The following is a 16,189-nucleotide window of genomic DNA, read 5'->3' as shown; positions in this document are numbered from 1 at the left end:
GAAAAGAGCCTTTCAATACAAAGAAGCAAAAATGGACAGACATTTTGTGTGTAACAATATTATACTGGTATAATAAAGCCATTCTGATCACTTACAAAAAATACCCTATTTATCCAAATCCAAAGCAACCCTGAGTTTAAGACAACTGCCAATAAATAAATTGTATGCATAAGAAAATGTATAAGTTTGTTATAATTTTCCATGTATAGAAACTCAATATTAGAGGATCATCTTAAATTTGTCTGCCCACCCTTCTCCCCCCACCACTGAAGAAGGAAACCGGTGGCAGGGGACAGTGGGGGCAGGCAGCGAGGAAGGGTCAAGCAGCTTGCCTCCTACCTGTTCCCCCAACCACTGCCTCTGTCCACCCCCCACCAACTCTGCCCCCTGTAGTCTCAGGTACCCCACCACACCTTCCCTCCATCTCCTCCCTGCCCCTCTTCCCCCATGTCTCCCACCTGCAGCCTCTGCCCCTCTACCTACCCTTTCCCCCCAGCTTAACCTTTCTCTGGCACTGGCAGACTCCATCTCTGCTCCAGCCTGGGACACGGAGCACAGCCCATGACCAGCCCCACAGCAGTGGGGAGGATTGGGGCGGGGGGAAGGGAAAGGAGGGCAGAAGGAGCAGGAGCTGCAGGGAGGCCAGATAGGGGAGGTAGAGGCAGTCGGGGGGAGGGAGGCAGGGGGTAGGCAACAGCTGTGGCTCTAGCTCTGACCCCAGATTAGAACCAGAGGCGTAGCAGCCACCTTCCCTCTCCCCCTGCCCTGCTGCTCATACTCAATTCCAAGAAGAGATGCTTTCCATGTTCCCCCCACGCTGAATAGGGGGGAAGCCTCATCTTGTAATTGAGTAAATATGATTCATGGTTATAGGGAAAAATACTGTCACAGGCATACTACTGGAAAGAATGGTGGCTGGCAGAAGGGTTTTCAGTTGCAGTATGAAGCACAAAGCTAAAAGAGTCTGCACACACACAAACTCAGATTGCTACAGAACCTAAACTTTCTAAAGGTGGGAACCTAAAGGAAGGTGCCTAAACTGAACATATAGAGAGAGGACTGCAAAACTCCAGTTTAGGGGAAAGTGTAAATGTTTAAATGTTATTCTCAATCATTTTTATTTGTTCATTTTAATCGGGATTGAAATATTTCAACTTTTTTTAATAAAAAGCCTGTTCTCTCTGCTTTTAGCTAAGCTGGAAATGGTATATGGAAGACTTCTGTGATAATTCAGTGCCGTGGGTCCTCTCTACAACCAGGAACTTGAAAAAAATTAAAAAATTAACACAATAGGTAAAATCCTAGTTCCATTTAGACCAATGGAAATTGTGTCCTTAATTATAATGGAACCAGTATTTCACCCCATTTTTCTTTTTAAAAAATAATGATAATTAAGCAAACTCTTTAAAAAAAAAAAAAAAAAAACTCACCAGAAATGTTCAGTTCAGATTTTCTTTAGCAAAAAGGATCAGGATGGTTTTTATCTGAACAGTTCACCCACACTTGTGCATAAGCCCTGCAGTCACTCACCCTGAAAGAGAATGCAGTCATTTTTCAGAGTGCAGAGTAAAAAACCTGAATAATCATGTACAAACTGTGAACTGTATTTAGATGATCACATTTTCTACTATAACTGGCATTCCTGTGCTCTCTCCTGGATGGAGTTCCTTTAGGGGAGAGACAGGAAACAGTTTCAGAAGAAAAAAAGGAGCTATAAGAAAGAAAGCATTATTTTTGCAAATGATCAAAGACAAAGGTCCTACTAAAGAGTTAAAACATCATTTTTCTTCATTACTTATAGCTACTCGAACCAAAACCACTCTGTCATCTCTGAGTTATGGGATGAGCAAGACATGATAGTCTCATAAGAAACTATCATAAATGGCAGTTAGTGGTGATTCAGATGCAATTAAATATTCCTACTGACCTTTTTAAATGGTTTCCAAATTAATCCAAGTTCATCAAATATTCAGTTGGATAACACATATATAAATATGCATACTGTGTATTACATAGGCAACAGAAGAAATTGACAAGCATCAAAGCAAGTTTTCAAATATTTCAAGATAGTGGGGGATTGGCAGATACTTTACAATTTCAGACAAAACAAAGCATATTCCCTGGACAATTATGGCTACAACACTCTAATTCTGTGACAACACTTGGCAAAACACTAGCACCCTCTCATTGTCACATCACCATAGAATCATACACAAATAGGGTTGGAAGGGATTTCCAGAGGTCATCTAGTCCAACTCCCACCCTACCTGAGGCAGGATTTTCCCTGTCCAAACCACTCAATGCAATCTATAATCCAAACTCTACATACAACTACTGGCAACCCTGACACAACACAGACATAACATCCTAATCTGCCACCGATAAAGCAGGGGAACCATGGCAGCCAATGTCCTGCTTCTATGAAACATTGTCAATATGTACTCAAGAAATCCCTGGTAGAGGGTCATGCTCCTTGTTACAGAGGAAGGCAAAAACCCCCTCAGTCTAACCATGGGATAAAATTTCTTCCTGACACCAAATACAGTGATTGGTGTGACCCTGAGTGGACAGGCAAGACCCTCCAACCAGGAACCTCCATCTTTGGTCCTAGCAGTAGCATTGGCACACCCCAGTCAAGGTCCCCGGCCTTGGCTATAGCCAGCACCCAATGCCTTTGAAGAAGGCTTGAAAACACCCTGTTGCATGCAACAGAAAGGCGGGGGAGGGTGACAATCAGCAAATCCCAGGAGCATGGGAAATATCCATGGTAGAACACAGGCATAACTATGCCTAAATCATCCCCAACCAGTAGCTATCTAACCTCTTCTTCATTATCTCCAGTGATGGAGAATCCACAGCTTTTCTGGCTGTGTCCAGATGGGTAGGTGGCACAAACTGCACATGGTGAACATTAAAACATGCTCTGTATTGCAAATTTGCAGCACAGCAACAAAATTTGTTACTAGGATTTCCCAATAGAGGAGGAAGAGAAGAAGGAGGAGGAGGAGAAAAGAAGCAGCAGAAGAAGAAATGGTGCAATGCACACAGAAAAAAAAGCATGCACCAGCACAAATGGAAGCCGAGGCATCCAGAGCAATGTTCTGGCTGCCAGTCCAGCCTCTGTGCTACCTCTACTGCTGCAGCATGCTACCAGGACACCAGGTAAGACTGCTAGAGCCAGCACAGATGCCAGCCCCAGCCCCCAGCTCTCCCTGGTTGAAGAGCTGCAAGGAGCTGGGCAACAGCAGTTTATCCTACAACAAAGTACACATGCAGGAGCAAGCACTGAGGCAATTTGTGCCACTGCAAGCATATACCCCTGCTTGTCTGAACACAGCTGCTAGAGAATTTAGTCCACTGCCTCATTATTCTAGCAGTGAAGAAGTTTTTCCAGATATCCAAACTAAATCTACTTTGCTGAAACTTCAAGCCATTGGTCTGCATCCTCCTCTCTGCAGCAAGGGAGAAAAGGTGGTTTCCTTCTTCTTTATGGAAGCCCTTCTTCTTTATGGAAGCCCTATCATGTTCCCTCTCAAGCCCCTTTTCCACAAGCAGAACATGCCTAGTTCCTTCAACTTCTCTTCATATGACTTGCAATCCAAGCCCTTGATCATCTTTGTTGCCTGCCACCCTCTCTCTCTATGTCCTTTTTAAAATGTCGAGCTGCACACAGTACTCCAGATGAGGTCTAATGCATACCAAGTAGAGAGGCACTATCACCTCTTAGGTCCTGCACTTAATGCTTCTATTGATGTATCCCAAGCCATATTCACCTTTTATGCAGCTGAACCACACTGCAGACTCATATTGCGGACTGGATATCTACCAAGACTCCCAAATCCTTTTCCATAGTATTGCCATCCACCAGGTGTCACCCATTTTATATTTTATACACCAAGCTGCTTGCCTTCAATTTCTTATTTATTCCTTGAAAGCTCATCTAAGAACTTTCCCAACTATACAGTTGGTCCAATAGCAGATATCACCAAAAACCCTTGCTTCATGTTCAAAACCCTTCACAGCCTACCCCAACCCTACCTTTCAACTCTTACTCGGTATTGAGAGAAGAACTTCCACTTCCAGTTGGCCCATGATGCAGCCTCTATCACCCACTTACTACATCAAGGTGACCCTCTTGGAAGGAGTTGTCTATAAACATGTGCAAAGCTGTTTCCTTGTTCCCCTTCAAATCATCCCTTGAAATGCTACTTTTTGTTGTTGCTTACAAGACACAGCTAGGCTGGTGATGTTCTGAATATACTGTTCATCACACAGAACAATATGTCTTATACTTAGCTCATAAACACTTTGGGTCAGGGACCATTTTGATTCTGGGCTTATACAGCACTTAGGACCCACTATTGATGGACCAGGACTCAATTCTGTTAGATGCTGTGAGGTTAGAAATAATAAGTAAAGGTGTGTATGCACGCACACATGTTTAAATGCCTATACAGAGATCCATCTATATGTATATATTATAGGCTTTTAATACAAAAAATCATAATATAAAGGAACCACAGGGGTCCAAATACCTGGCCAATACTAACTAACTAACAATACTAACTATATATAACATGCAAAAGGTACAGTTTGTATTTTGGCAAATGTATAAACATAGACCACTGCAAAGAGATGCCTGAGGAATATGGCCTGCTTCTCAGCAGAGCTAATCAGCCAATATACAGTATAATATTAATGCAGATACTTCTATTTCTAAAGTTAGAATATGCAAAGTTATTGCCTTGTAACATATAATAATGGTGCTGTTGTAGCTGTGATGATTCAAGGAATGCAGGAAAAGATTTGTTTGGCAGTATTTTTATTCACATCGAATGAAACCACACTGGCATCCGTTGCTTTAGGGAAATAATCAACAATGAAATCCTATCCAAGCACATATACCACCACCATCACTACTCTTTCTCTTTTCGGGAAAAATGTTGCAAAACCCCAGCACTCAACAATCAAATAGTGATCAGACCAGCAGAGAAAGGAGGAGCCGTTGTTATCCTCAACTGGAAAAACTATATCAACAGGACCAAACAGACACCAATTTTGTGCAGAACTCAAGGAGATGCCACATAAGTATTCACTTTTGAAGTCAAAAGGGATCAGCAAATCCTTGATCGGTTTCAAGAAGAATGGCACAAACTAATCTCATTTCCCACTGCAGGAACATTTTACATACTATTCAAGATACACAAACAAAGAAACCATGGTAGACTCATATTCAGCCCACACTGAGGATTCATCAGTATTCACAGAAACCCATCTTCAAACCACTCATTCAAAAAGCAAGTTTCCTACAATACAACAGATTTCCTCAACAAAATCTATATTGTATGCCAACATCCCTGTGAGAATGCCATCCTTGCCACCATGGACATTGCAGGGATAGTACATGGAATATAATACTATAAAATTATATACTAATACTAATATTCCACATCAAAAAGGATTCAGAGTCTACATGAAAAAGTTACAAAACAATGGGCAACACTTGGGATTTCTACCCACTATGTATAACACAAATCATCCATTAAAGCCTCATCTATAACTATTTCACCTTCAACAACCAACACTTTCTTCAAACCATGGGCACAAAGGTAGCCTGCCAATATGCCAACCTCTTTGCAAGTCACTCTGAAGAAGAGTTTTTTTAGAAAATTGCACTACCAAACCAGTACTATACAAATGACCCATAGAGGTCATCTTCCTCTGGACTGAATACTTGAGTTCACTTATTGATTTCAGCTGCAGTTTCAGTAACTAGCACCATACATGAAATTCTCTCTGAAACTTCCTTGCACTAACATCAGCTTTCTAGATACTGGAAAAGCATCTTGCAAGCAACTTATACAAAAAAGTACAGACCACCAAGCTTACCTGCACAAAACTAGTGACTGTCCCAAACACATCAAAGAAGCTATAATCTGCAACCAGGTCCCCAGAAACCATCACACCTGATCTGAAAAGAGTTCTTTTCCTACCTCATCAATCCAAAAACTGCCTTTACCCAACGACACCTCTTCCCCACCCCCGATCTCTGAACAAGGCCCCTGAATACCTTTCAGAAACCTACTACATTATAAAAAGATACCCCCCCATCTACCACACATCCTTGGTTGTCACATGCCATCCTATACTGGAATCTTTTAATGAAAATCATTAAACAATTACAACCTAGTATCTGAACAGGATCACACTTTGAAAAAAATATTTTGTCAACTGCTCCTTTTCCAGGTTTGAAAACAACCCCCACAACCTCACCAAAATCACCAAGCGGAATAAGACCCTTCCTAATAACAAATGCAAAACATGCCAATGCATCTCTACCACCACTGCAGTCAACACATCCCACAACAAACAGGAGGCACGTGTTATATCTTGTGGCTGCACAGCGGTGGGAAGATGAAACTAGCAGAGAGAGAACCACATGGCTTACATAGCTTTTACCTTTACTGTTCTGACCAGAAACCAAAACTGAAAGTAAAACATGGTGTCTAAGGAGGCACACAGCCTAACCTCATTTAAATAAACAGTACCATATATAATGACTAACGCACAATATATCACACCATGGATCCTATACAACATCTCTTCCAATGTACCAAATAACCCTATAGAAAATATATGGATGAAATTCTATTATTATAATCCAAAATAAGTGCTCACAGAAAAAAAATGTGAGTGTCTTTTGAAAGCAATTCCCTCAGTATTTCTTGCCTTTGTCAAATGTTGATCTGGGTCCTTTTTCAATTGAAACCTAATCTCAAAAAATAAAATTTCCCGTGAACCTAAAATCCTAATTTTCAGCCAGCTCAAGTAAAACATTTTATTACATGCTAAAATAAGTAATTTTTACAAGGAGTTGGAAGCAGTCAAAAATCTGTTTTTACATAGTAAGGACTTTTTATCTACACAAATTTTTCCACTCAAAACAGATATAATCCGATATGTGGCTTTGACACTTTTTCACCCAGCAAAGTGTATTACTTCTGAGCTGTCAGGAAAGCAGATGCAAACAGAAGTATAGCTGCTGCTTTTCAAAGCTTCTAACTCATCATTGTCATTATCATCATTATTATTCTAGGAGACAGCGAGATTCACAAAAGCCAATAACAAAAGGAAGCAATCCATCTCTGCCTTCAATGAGCCTATGAGATTTGTGTTATTTCACTGACATTTCTCACGATACCATGCAGAGAAAAAATTACAATTGATGTGGAAAAAATTATGTCAGAATTAGACAGCCTAGGATACTATTAACCTATCCCTGTGGGTTTAATCTGGAATGTAAAATGAGGTTCTCTATACCTTTATAACTTCCCAACTTTTCAATCTTGAGAAAGCAGAGCTATCTTGGCAGCAGCACTGAAGCCAGTGCTGACATTCTTAGTAAATTGTTCTGAGGGAGCAAGGTGAACTGCTGCAGCCATGCATCTGAGAGCGAACAATACGAGTATAAAGGATTTCTCAAGGGAAATCATAAAGGTTCGCCGAAGCCAGTTTCAGCTGCATAAAACAGAATCTGAGGCTACAAACTTATTCTTGAACATCTAAACAGCAAACTACTTACAACAACAGTTTTAGTAAGTGTTTTAACAGCTACCAGGTGGGCTATGATCCTGCTTTTACAAACTGCAATACAAAACAGCTTCAGGTGGCTATGTATCCTCCCTATCGTTACTACAACACCTCCTCAACTGACTCTCACACTGGTAGAATGCCTTTTAACAATGATAACTAAAAGGGTGTTGCTCAGCTCTGGCTTTTCAATTGGCATTGGGAAAGGCATACAAAATACCAAATCTTGATTACAAAATGTAGTCCAAGTCAGCAGTAGGTTGACTTCCCTTCCTCCATTGTTGCTTGTTCTTGATTCATTTATCAAACACAGAACCATCTGGGAAAAGTGGGTCACACAGAAGAATGACATTCTTGCAGCCTGAAACGAAACCAAGAAAGTCTGAGCAAGAAGATAAGCTAACAGCCATAAGGACACAAGTGGCAAGAGACAACAAATTGACTGTGAGGACTGGAGACCTCCAGAGACATGATACAGAGGTGGAAGGGGACTGAGTGTGTTCTGGAATACAGAGAACCAGCAACTGTAATTTGAGGGAAAATGAGTATTGAGAAATGATGTGTCTCGTTTTAGTCAAAAAACAGAGTTTCTTCTCCGTGTCATGCAGTGTCAAAACTGAGCTAATTAAGCAAGCTTTCATAAATGCAAAGCAAAGTTTCATACAATTTGTAAGTGTCAAAGTGGAATGAGTCAACAATGAGCAATTTAATATCTGAATGGCATAAACACATCACAAATAGACACGTCGCCAGTGAATAATGAGAAACTGAAAATAAAAGAGAGTTTTAAAGAAAAAAAGCTGACAAAAATCAATATAAATTGAATTAGATTATCACTGCTAATTAATAAGAATTTATTGTATGTGTCAAAAATACAAGTGGCCAGGTTGGGGTAATTTTTACAAAGAGAATCCTCAGACTTCAGGAAAAGCTAAAAATAAAGAATTCCAGTAGATTAATCTGAAACATATAAATCATAAGTGAAAAGCTCTCTACATCAGTAATGGAGAGTCTAGCAAGGTTCCAATGATAAAAGGCAGTTTTCCGTACATATAAAATTACAAGATACAATTCTCAATCAAAGATAACCCTCTAGATACCTGTTTGAATTAGAACTTGAGCTCCTCAAAGGCCAGAAGAATAGGACTGGCATTTCTCAGTAAATATAAGGAGCCAGTCACCAGGAGTTTCATCTTGCCAATATTCAGCGGCATATAATTTTGAAAATATTAATGATTTAATGCCTGACAGACAATAAAAGAACCAAAGATGCTGAATTTCAAAGACAACCATAACTGTATCATCGACATAAAAATGAAAGCTGACATCATAACAATGAAAAATTGCTCTTGGGGCAAACTATACACACTAGAAAACAATGGTCAAAGTAAAGATTTTCATGACACTTCAGAGGAAAATAAAGCAGCTCACTCTGTCACAGTAAGACATATCCTTTACAATACCTGGAGAAATGAAAAATACATGTGAACACTGCTCTCTGCAAATGACTCCAAGTACATCAGCAAGATTTTATACCCTGTGTGAGTTTTAACTTCATTTATTTTAGTCTTCATGAAAGGTACAGGATTGACAAACTTGGAGTCTGAAGTCCAAAGAACAAGATGAGAAAGGAGCAGTACTAGACTCCCCACCTAGCCCTGACAGCTTGACTTTGAAGAATGGCAACTACTCTAGAGAAATGCACCATTGCCAATTTGAACTTGTATTGCATGCACACAAGTCATGCAGTTTTGGGTGCAGTTCTGCCCTGCATCCACACACAGCATTCTAATCAACTATTACAGGTTTGCTGCCTGCAGGACAGCTGTCCCACAGTTCTTGTCTCCCTGAAACAGTGAATTATATAAGGGCTGGAGTAATGTTGTCTGCATGATAGTTCAAGAAATATGTGAGAGGCAAGGATTTTAGTGGGTGATATCTTTTATTGGACCAACTGCAGAGTTGAGATAGACTACATCTAAGTCTATCCCAACCCTGCAGTTGATCTAATAAAAGATATCACCCACTAAAACTTTTGCCTTTCTGAATTATATAACATTTTGAATATGATTCTGGGGGCTAAAGAGCTAGATCAAATAAAGCAGGGGTGTCAAACTCATCTGGCCCACAGACCAGATGACATTTCATGAGACCAGTCTCTGTGCAGGATGAATGGTGTAGAGTCAGATGAGGCCCACAAACATACCTCACTGAATGCTGGGTCCACGGTGTCCAGCCAGTGTCCCTTGAGGGGGGGTGAATCGGGGGTGACCACCCTGGGCCTCACGCTTTGGGGTGCCCCACAGACAGTGCTGTACAGGCCCCACCAAGGACTGCACCACCACTCCACACGGCTGCCACATGCCACTGGCTTCATGCTCTGGCCACTTGCCACTCCCCGCCCCTTTGCTGCACAGGCCCCACACAGGCTGATATGCCCCAGGCCTCACACACCCCTAGGGTCAGCTCTGGGTCCAGCATCTCTGAGTGGGGTGCACACAGAACCCATTCTGGCTGCTCCAGGACCTTCACTCCACATGGTACCCACCCCTGATTGGCTGGGATGGATGCTGTATGCAGCATGGGTCCTGGACCAGCCAAAGTAGGTGCCACATATAGCTTGTGTCCTGGACTATGCACATACTGTGACTTGACCCACATGCTGCACAAGGCCTAGGGGCAGCAGCAGGGCAAGACAGGTGACACATGCAAGGAGTGCCCAGGTAAGAAACAGGGGTCCAGATAGTCTTCCTAATCAGGGGGTGGCACACGCAGCTATGCAAGGCCTTAAATGCCTATAAACCAATGCTCGTAGTATGGGGAACAAACAGGAGGAACTCGCCCTCAGAATAACCAATTTAAACCCAGACATAGTAAGGCTTACAGAAACGTGGTGGTATTCATCCCATGACTGGGCAGTTAGCATTAGAGACTATAGCTTTACAGGCGGGATAGAAAAGGAAGGAAGGGAGAGGGTATGGCACTCTATATCAAAGAGCAATACATATCCTCTGCCAGCAAAATGGGGTCAGAGGAGGGGCAAGCTGAAGTGCTCTGGGTCAAGATACAAGGGGGTCAGAGGAGAGGGATTTAATGGTGGGGGTCTACTACATACCCCCCAACCAAGGAGAGGACCTGGACCAGGAATTTTTGGGCCACTTAAGACAAGGGATGTAGTTGTCTTGGGTGATCTAAATTACCCGGACATCTGCTGGGAGGAGCAGTCAGCCAGGTCAGACCATTCCAGGAGGTTCCTGGCCGAGATACAGGACCTCCACTTAACCCAGGAGGTGCACAGTCCTACCAGAGGAAATGCCCTGTTGGACCTGGTCCTGGCCACAGACAATGACCTGGTAAGGAGGCTTCAGGTCCTTGACCACCTGGGTGATAGCAATCATTGCTTGCTGGAATTCATCATCCAGTGCAGGGTGTCAAGGGCCTGCAGCAAGGCACTAGCCCTAGACTTCAAGAGGGCCAACTTCAATGAGTTGAGGAGATTGGTGGGAGAGGCGCTGGGGTTCTCGAGGGCAGGGGAACTCAGTGACCAAGATGAGTGGTCGTTCCTTAAGGAGACAATACTCAGGGCCCAAGGGGTGACAATCCCAACAAGAAGCAAGGGGGGCAAGCGTGCCCAAAAGCCCCCCTGGCTCGCCAAGGACATCCGGGAATGCCTGGTTGCCAAAAAGGCGGCGTACACCCGGTGGAAGTGGGGGGGGGGGCGCTATCCCCAAAGAGGAGTATACCTCCACTGCTCGGGCCTGTAGGGGGGCTGTTAGGAAAGCTAAGGCAGACATAGAGCTAGGACTAGTGTCCAAGATCAAAGATAATAAAAAGTCCTTTTTCAAATATATAGGGAGGATGAAGAAGGCACTGGGAAACATGGGGCCCCTGCAAGATACACTGGGCAATCTGGTGGTTGTGCCAGAGGAGAAAGCAGACCTCTTTAACAAATTCTTCACCTCTGTTTTCTTGTGCAGGGTCCGGGACTCCCCCACTGTGATTCAAGACGGACTTGAGGGGAACGCCTCCAGACCAAAGGTTGAGGAGGACAGGGTTAGAGTGCTTCTGGAGGGGCTGGACATGTTCAAATCAGCAGGTCCAGATGCTCTCCATCCCAGGGTGTTGAGGGAGCTAGCAGGGGTTATTGCAGGGGCCTTGGCATGGCTTTATGAGCACTCGTGGTGCTCGGGCCAGGTGCCAGATGATTGGAAGATAGCCAATGTGGTCCCCATCTTTAAAAAAGGGAGGAGGGAGGACCCAGGCAACTATAGGCCTGTCAGTCTTACCTCAATCCTGGGGAAACTCTTTGAGAAGATCATCAAGGAGCATATCTGTGATGGGCCGACATCGGGGATGATGCTCAAGGGCAACCAGCACAGTTTCATTAGGGGCAGGTCATGTCAGACCAACCTGATTGCCTTTTACGATCAGGTCACAAAAGCACTGGATGCAGGTGTAGCTGTGGATGTACTCTTTCTGGACTTCAGCAAGGCCTTTGACACTGTCGACCACCCCATCCTCATTAAAAAACTAGGCGACTGTGACATTGATGCCTACATGGTCAGATGGATTGCATATTGGCTGAAGGGTCGTACTCAGAGGGTGGTGGTGGACGGGTCATATTCGACCTGGGGGGAAGTGGGCAGCGGAGTCCCCCAGGGCTTGGTCCTTGGGCCCACACTGTTCAATTTCTTTATCAGCGATTTGGATGACGGGGTGAAAAGCAACCTGTTTAAATTTGCTGATGATACCAAAATTTGGGGTGAGGTGAGCACGCTAGTAGGGAGGGAAAGACTGAAGCAAGACCTGGATAGGTTGCAGGGGTGGGCTAACAAAAACAGGATGCGTTTCAATACTGACAAGTGCAGGGTGCTGCACTTGGGCAGTAGGAACCAGCAGCACACTTATAAGATGCGAAACTCCCTTTTTGAGAGCATGGAGGCAGAAAGGGATCTTGGAGTCATTATTGACTCCAAGATGAACATGGGCCGACAATGCAAGGTCACGGTTAGCAGGGCTAACCGGACCTTATTGTGCATCCACAGGTGCATCTCAAGTAGGGCCAAGGAGGTGATCCTCCCCCTTTACGTGACACTGGTCAGGCCACAGCTGGAGTACTGTGTCCAGTTCTGGGCACCCCACTTCAAGAGGGATGTGGACAACATTGAGAGGGTCCAGAGGAGGGCCACCCACATGGTCCGGGGACAGCAGGGCAGACCCTACAATGAGAGGCTACGGGACCTGAACCTGTTCAGCCTTCACAAGAAAAGGCTGAGGGGGGACCTGGTGACCATCTATAAACTCACTAGGGGGGACCAAAAGGGTTTGAGGGAGACCTTGTTTTCCCTAGCGCCCCCTGGGGATAACAAGAAATAACGGCCACAAGTTGTTGGAGAGTAGGTTTAGATTAGACATCCATAAGAACTACTTCACAGTTAGGGTGGTTAGGATGTGGAACCAACTTCCAAGGGAAGTGGTGCTGGCTCCTACCCTGGGGGTCTTTAAGAAGAGGCTTGATGCCTACCTGGCTGGGGTCATTTGAGCCCAGTTTTCCTCCTGCTCAGGCAGGGGGTCAGACTTGAAGATCTACAAGGTCCCTTGCAACCCTACTTCTATGATTCTATGAGTGTATGATTCAGGGACCAACTGATGGGGCTCTTGGACTGAATCCAGCTGCAGTGAAGTACTTCAGTTTTTTAGTATATAGTATATGGCAAAGATATAACAGGGCAGCTCTGAGCAACTTCATTTCACAAAGTAGCACCAACTGCTACACTTCAGTAGAGGCAGTACAGTAGTGGCAGTGGCAGTTTTTGTGCCTACCACCTCTGTTGCAAGGGCAGTGTCCAATACTCCTGCCCCACTTTCCCCCTCTCAGTTACACCAGTGGTACCAGGGGAGAGATAAATAACTCATAAAAGCAAATCAAAACACCTGAACTATAAAACAGAAACCACCACTAGTCAATATAAAACAACGAGGAATGAGGGGCAGCTGAAGAAACATGCCTCTCCAGAGCTTAGCTTGCTGAGTCAAGTACTTTCATCTACTTGAGGTTCAGAGTCAGGATCCACTCCCAAGTTGTTTGAAACAAAGGAGCAGAGATCACTCTTCTAAAGCACAATTGTGGTTGGTGGTACTCATCTTTAGTAAACAATGTATTATTTATACACACCCCAGCCCTCAATAGCTCACCAAAACCCCTTAAGTGGCCCTCCAGCCCAAATAATTGCTCGCCCCTGCCTTAGAGAGTTAAATATACAGGTCTCAACATCTTCCTTTCCCAAAAAAGGGAACCTTAACCAAAAATATAGTTATACAATTTACAAACATTAACAGTTTTTCAAAATGTAAAATCTATGTATTAAACTAACTAGCAATTCGCGATTAGTCTATGAAGTGAGGTGTGGACCTATGGATTTCTCCAAACAATTATGTCAGTTAGTGGAATGTTCATTTCTTCTGGTTTGCCAGTTTCTGGGCCTGTGATTGTTATTGACTGCCTGTGATTTCTTCAGCAAAATAGTTGACTCAGTGACCCTTACCTCCCTCAGTCCTCAATGAAGGTATCACCTGTTTCACTGAGGTTTGCATCTGTCTAGAAGAACAATTTGATAGGTCTCTAAGGCATCACCTAGTGATGCTACTACTGTTTAGAAACATTGCTTCCCATTGTAGACGGACATAGAATCTTTGGTGGCAGCGGCCAAGACCCAAAAGCTAGGGACAGACATTAAAAAAGCCTGAGCATGAATTGATTCAATCTTTGAAGGTTAATCTAACCTGGCTAGGCTGAACCAGTTTGTAACTGTACAGACATCCACTCTGGACTAAAAAAATGCAGGCACATGCCTGCAGTGGCTCCAGCTACAAGCTGGGGGGTACTAGAGCAGCCCTCCCATCTCTTGCACAGTGCTGAACTGAGTGGGGTATGACCAGCCCATTGCAAGACTCTGATTAGGGAGGAGTTTCGCCCCCTCCTGACCAGCCCAGCAGAGAATGTTTATCATCCCTAACTCAGTGTTTATTAGCCCATTAAGTAAACAACAAAAGGACATTACCAGCTACCAGTTGATTCTGCCTTTGTCCCATTTGCCACAGCTGGGAGGTAGCCAGCATGTGGTCTGCTAGCTAATGCTGAGGTGTCCATGAGGGACAGGGAATGCCTGCTTAGCAGGAAGTCGGAAGGGAAGGGAAGGGAAGGAGCAGAAGCCAGGCAGACACCTGAAGAGCTGCAACCAGGGAGCAGAGGGGAGGGGCCAGCCCTGCAGTGGAGCAGAGAGCCCTGCCCAGCCCAGAGAGCATGTTGGGATGCTGCAGGAGTCTGATTTAATTTAAACCAGCAAGGGGTCTTGGACAGACATTGAATAAACTGGGTTAAGCCAAATCAGTTAAGTCTGATACTACATTCAACCAGGTTTATCTCAAACTTGTTTCAGCCATTTTCAAACCAGTTTATGTGCACTGAACATCTGTTCTGCTACAGGTTTAAACCAATTTCTGATCATTTAAATCAGTTTGTGTGTAATGTCTGTCCCTAGCACAAATCATGAGTTTTTCATTAGGTCTTGTCTGTCTGTATATATCTACAATAAATACCAGGGATTCCGACATTAATTTCCAATAGGGAAGGCATTTCTGTTTTCATTGTTGCATTGAACAAAATTTCTGCAGGTGACAACCTATGCATCCTGGGCATTGTTTTGTAATTTAATGGTGCTAAATTTGAATCAAAGTCTAATTCCACAACCTTTTCAAATAGGTGCTTAAAATGACATCATTTTTCACCAACCCAACATTCTGGATATAAAGGTGATTTTTAGTAACATGTCTATAACAATTCTCCATTACAAACTGCCTCCTAAACTGTAGCAAAGTGCCAGATGTTAGGAAGTCAGATATTTCATGACTAGCAAACATAACTGTATATGCCTGTTAGTTGTAATAACTTCTAATAAGGCTATATCAGGGAGATCAAAAAAAATAGTCTGGGATAATTACTTTATTCCATCCTACGTAAATAAATCTATGCCTACTTTACACTGGGGAAGAGGGGGACCGGCAATTTTTCCTGTGCTACCAAAAAGGATTCTTTTACTTGACTTAGCCTATATTTCTGGCACGTGACTAACTTTAATAGCTTCTCCTTTCATACGAAGCTAGTAGAAAGTATCTCTGGCCCTTCTAGATTTCTCAACTCTTCAGTGACCTTCCTGGGTCCTTTTTTTTACATATTTTTCTGTAATATCATCCTGATACTTTTTAAAAACCCCATATGGTATGGAGAGTTTCCCTTTAAATTGATAATAAGGGCTGGGAATATTCTGACCCTGTGCTAATAGTTTTAACTACTTTCTGCAGGACATCAGCCTCACAGAGGAATCACAGTGCACATTTCCTATGAGACTGAAGATGCTTTTTTAAATTAGATAGATATGCATGTAATCTAGCTCTGGATTTCACTAAATTGCACTTTTGTCAAGCGCTCGGTCATGTAAGAAGTGCAGGGCAACTAGGGCAGACACCCTGGGTGCCAACTTAGGGTGGAGGGGAACAGAAAAAAAACTGCCACCCCAGTCACAGCAACAGCTGGAAGTCA

The 16,189-nt window shown here is 43.4% G+C and overlaps 1 long non-coding RNA gene across 2 annotated transcripts in view; it reads right to left on the bottom strand.

The window, feature by feature from the left end:
- Positions 1–7,596, bottom strand: part of LOC109281597 (uncharacterized) — a 140,807-nt gene extending 133,211 nt beyond the window's left edge. For both annotated transcript variants that reach the window (XR_009459498.1, XR_002088264.2), the window contains exons 1-2: positions 7,321–7,596; positions 1,431–1,531 (exon numbers count right to left, since the gene is read on the bottom strand). This is a non-coding gene — a long non-coding RNA (uncharacterized LOC109281597). The remainder of the gene's footprint in view (positions 1–1,430; positions 1,532–7,320) is intronic.
- Between the last annotated feature and the right edge of the window lie 8,593 nt (positions 7,597–16,189).

Source organism: Alligator mississippiensis, chromosome 2 (assembly GCF_030867095.1).
Source record: "Alligator mississippiensis isolate rAllMis1 chromosome 2, rAllMis1, whole genome shotgun sequence".
Classification (NCBI taxonomy): Eukaryota; Metazoa; Chordata; order Crocodylia; family Alligatoridae; genus Alligator; species Alligator mississippiensis.
This window is presented reverse-complemented; position numbering and strand designations above follow the sequence as displayed.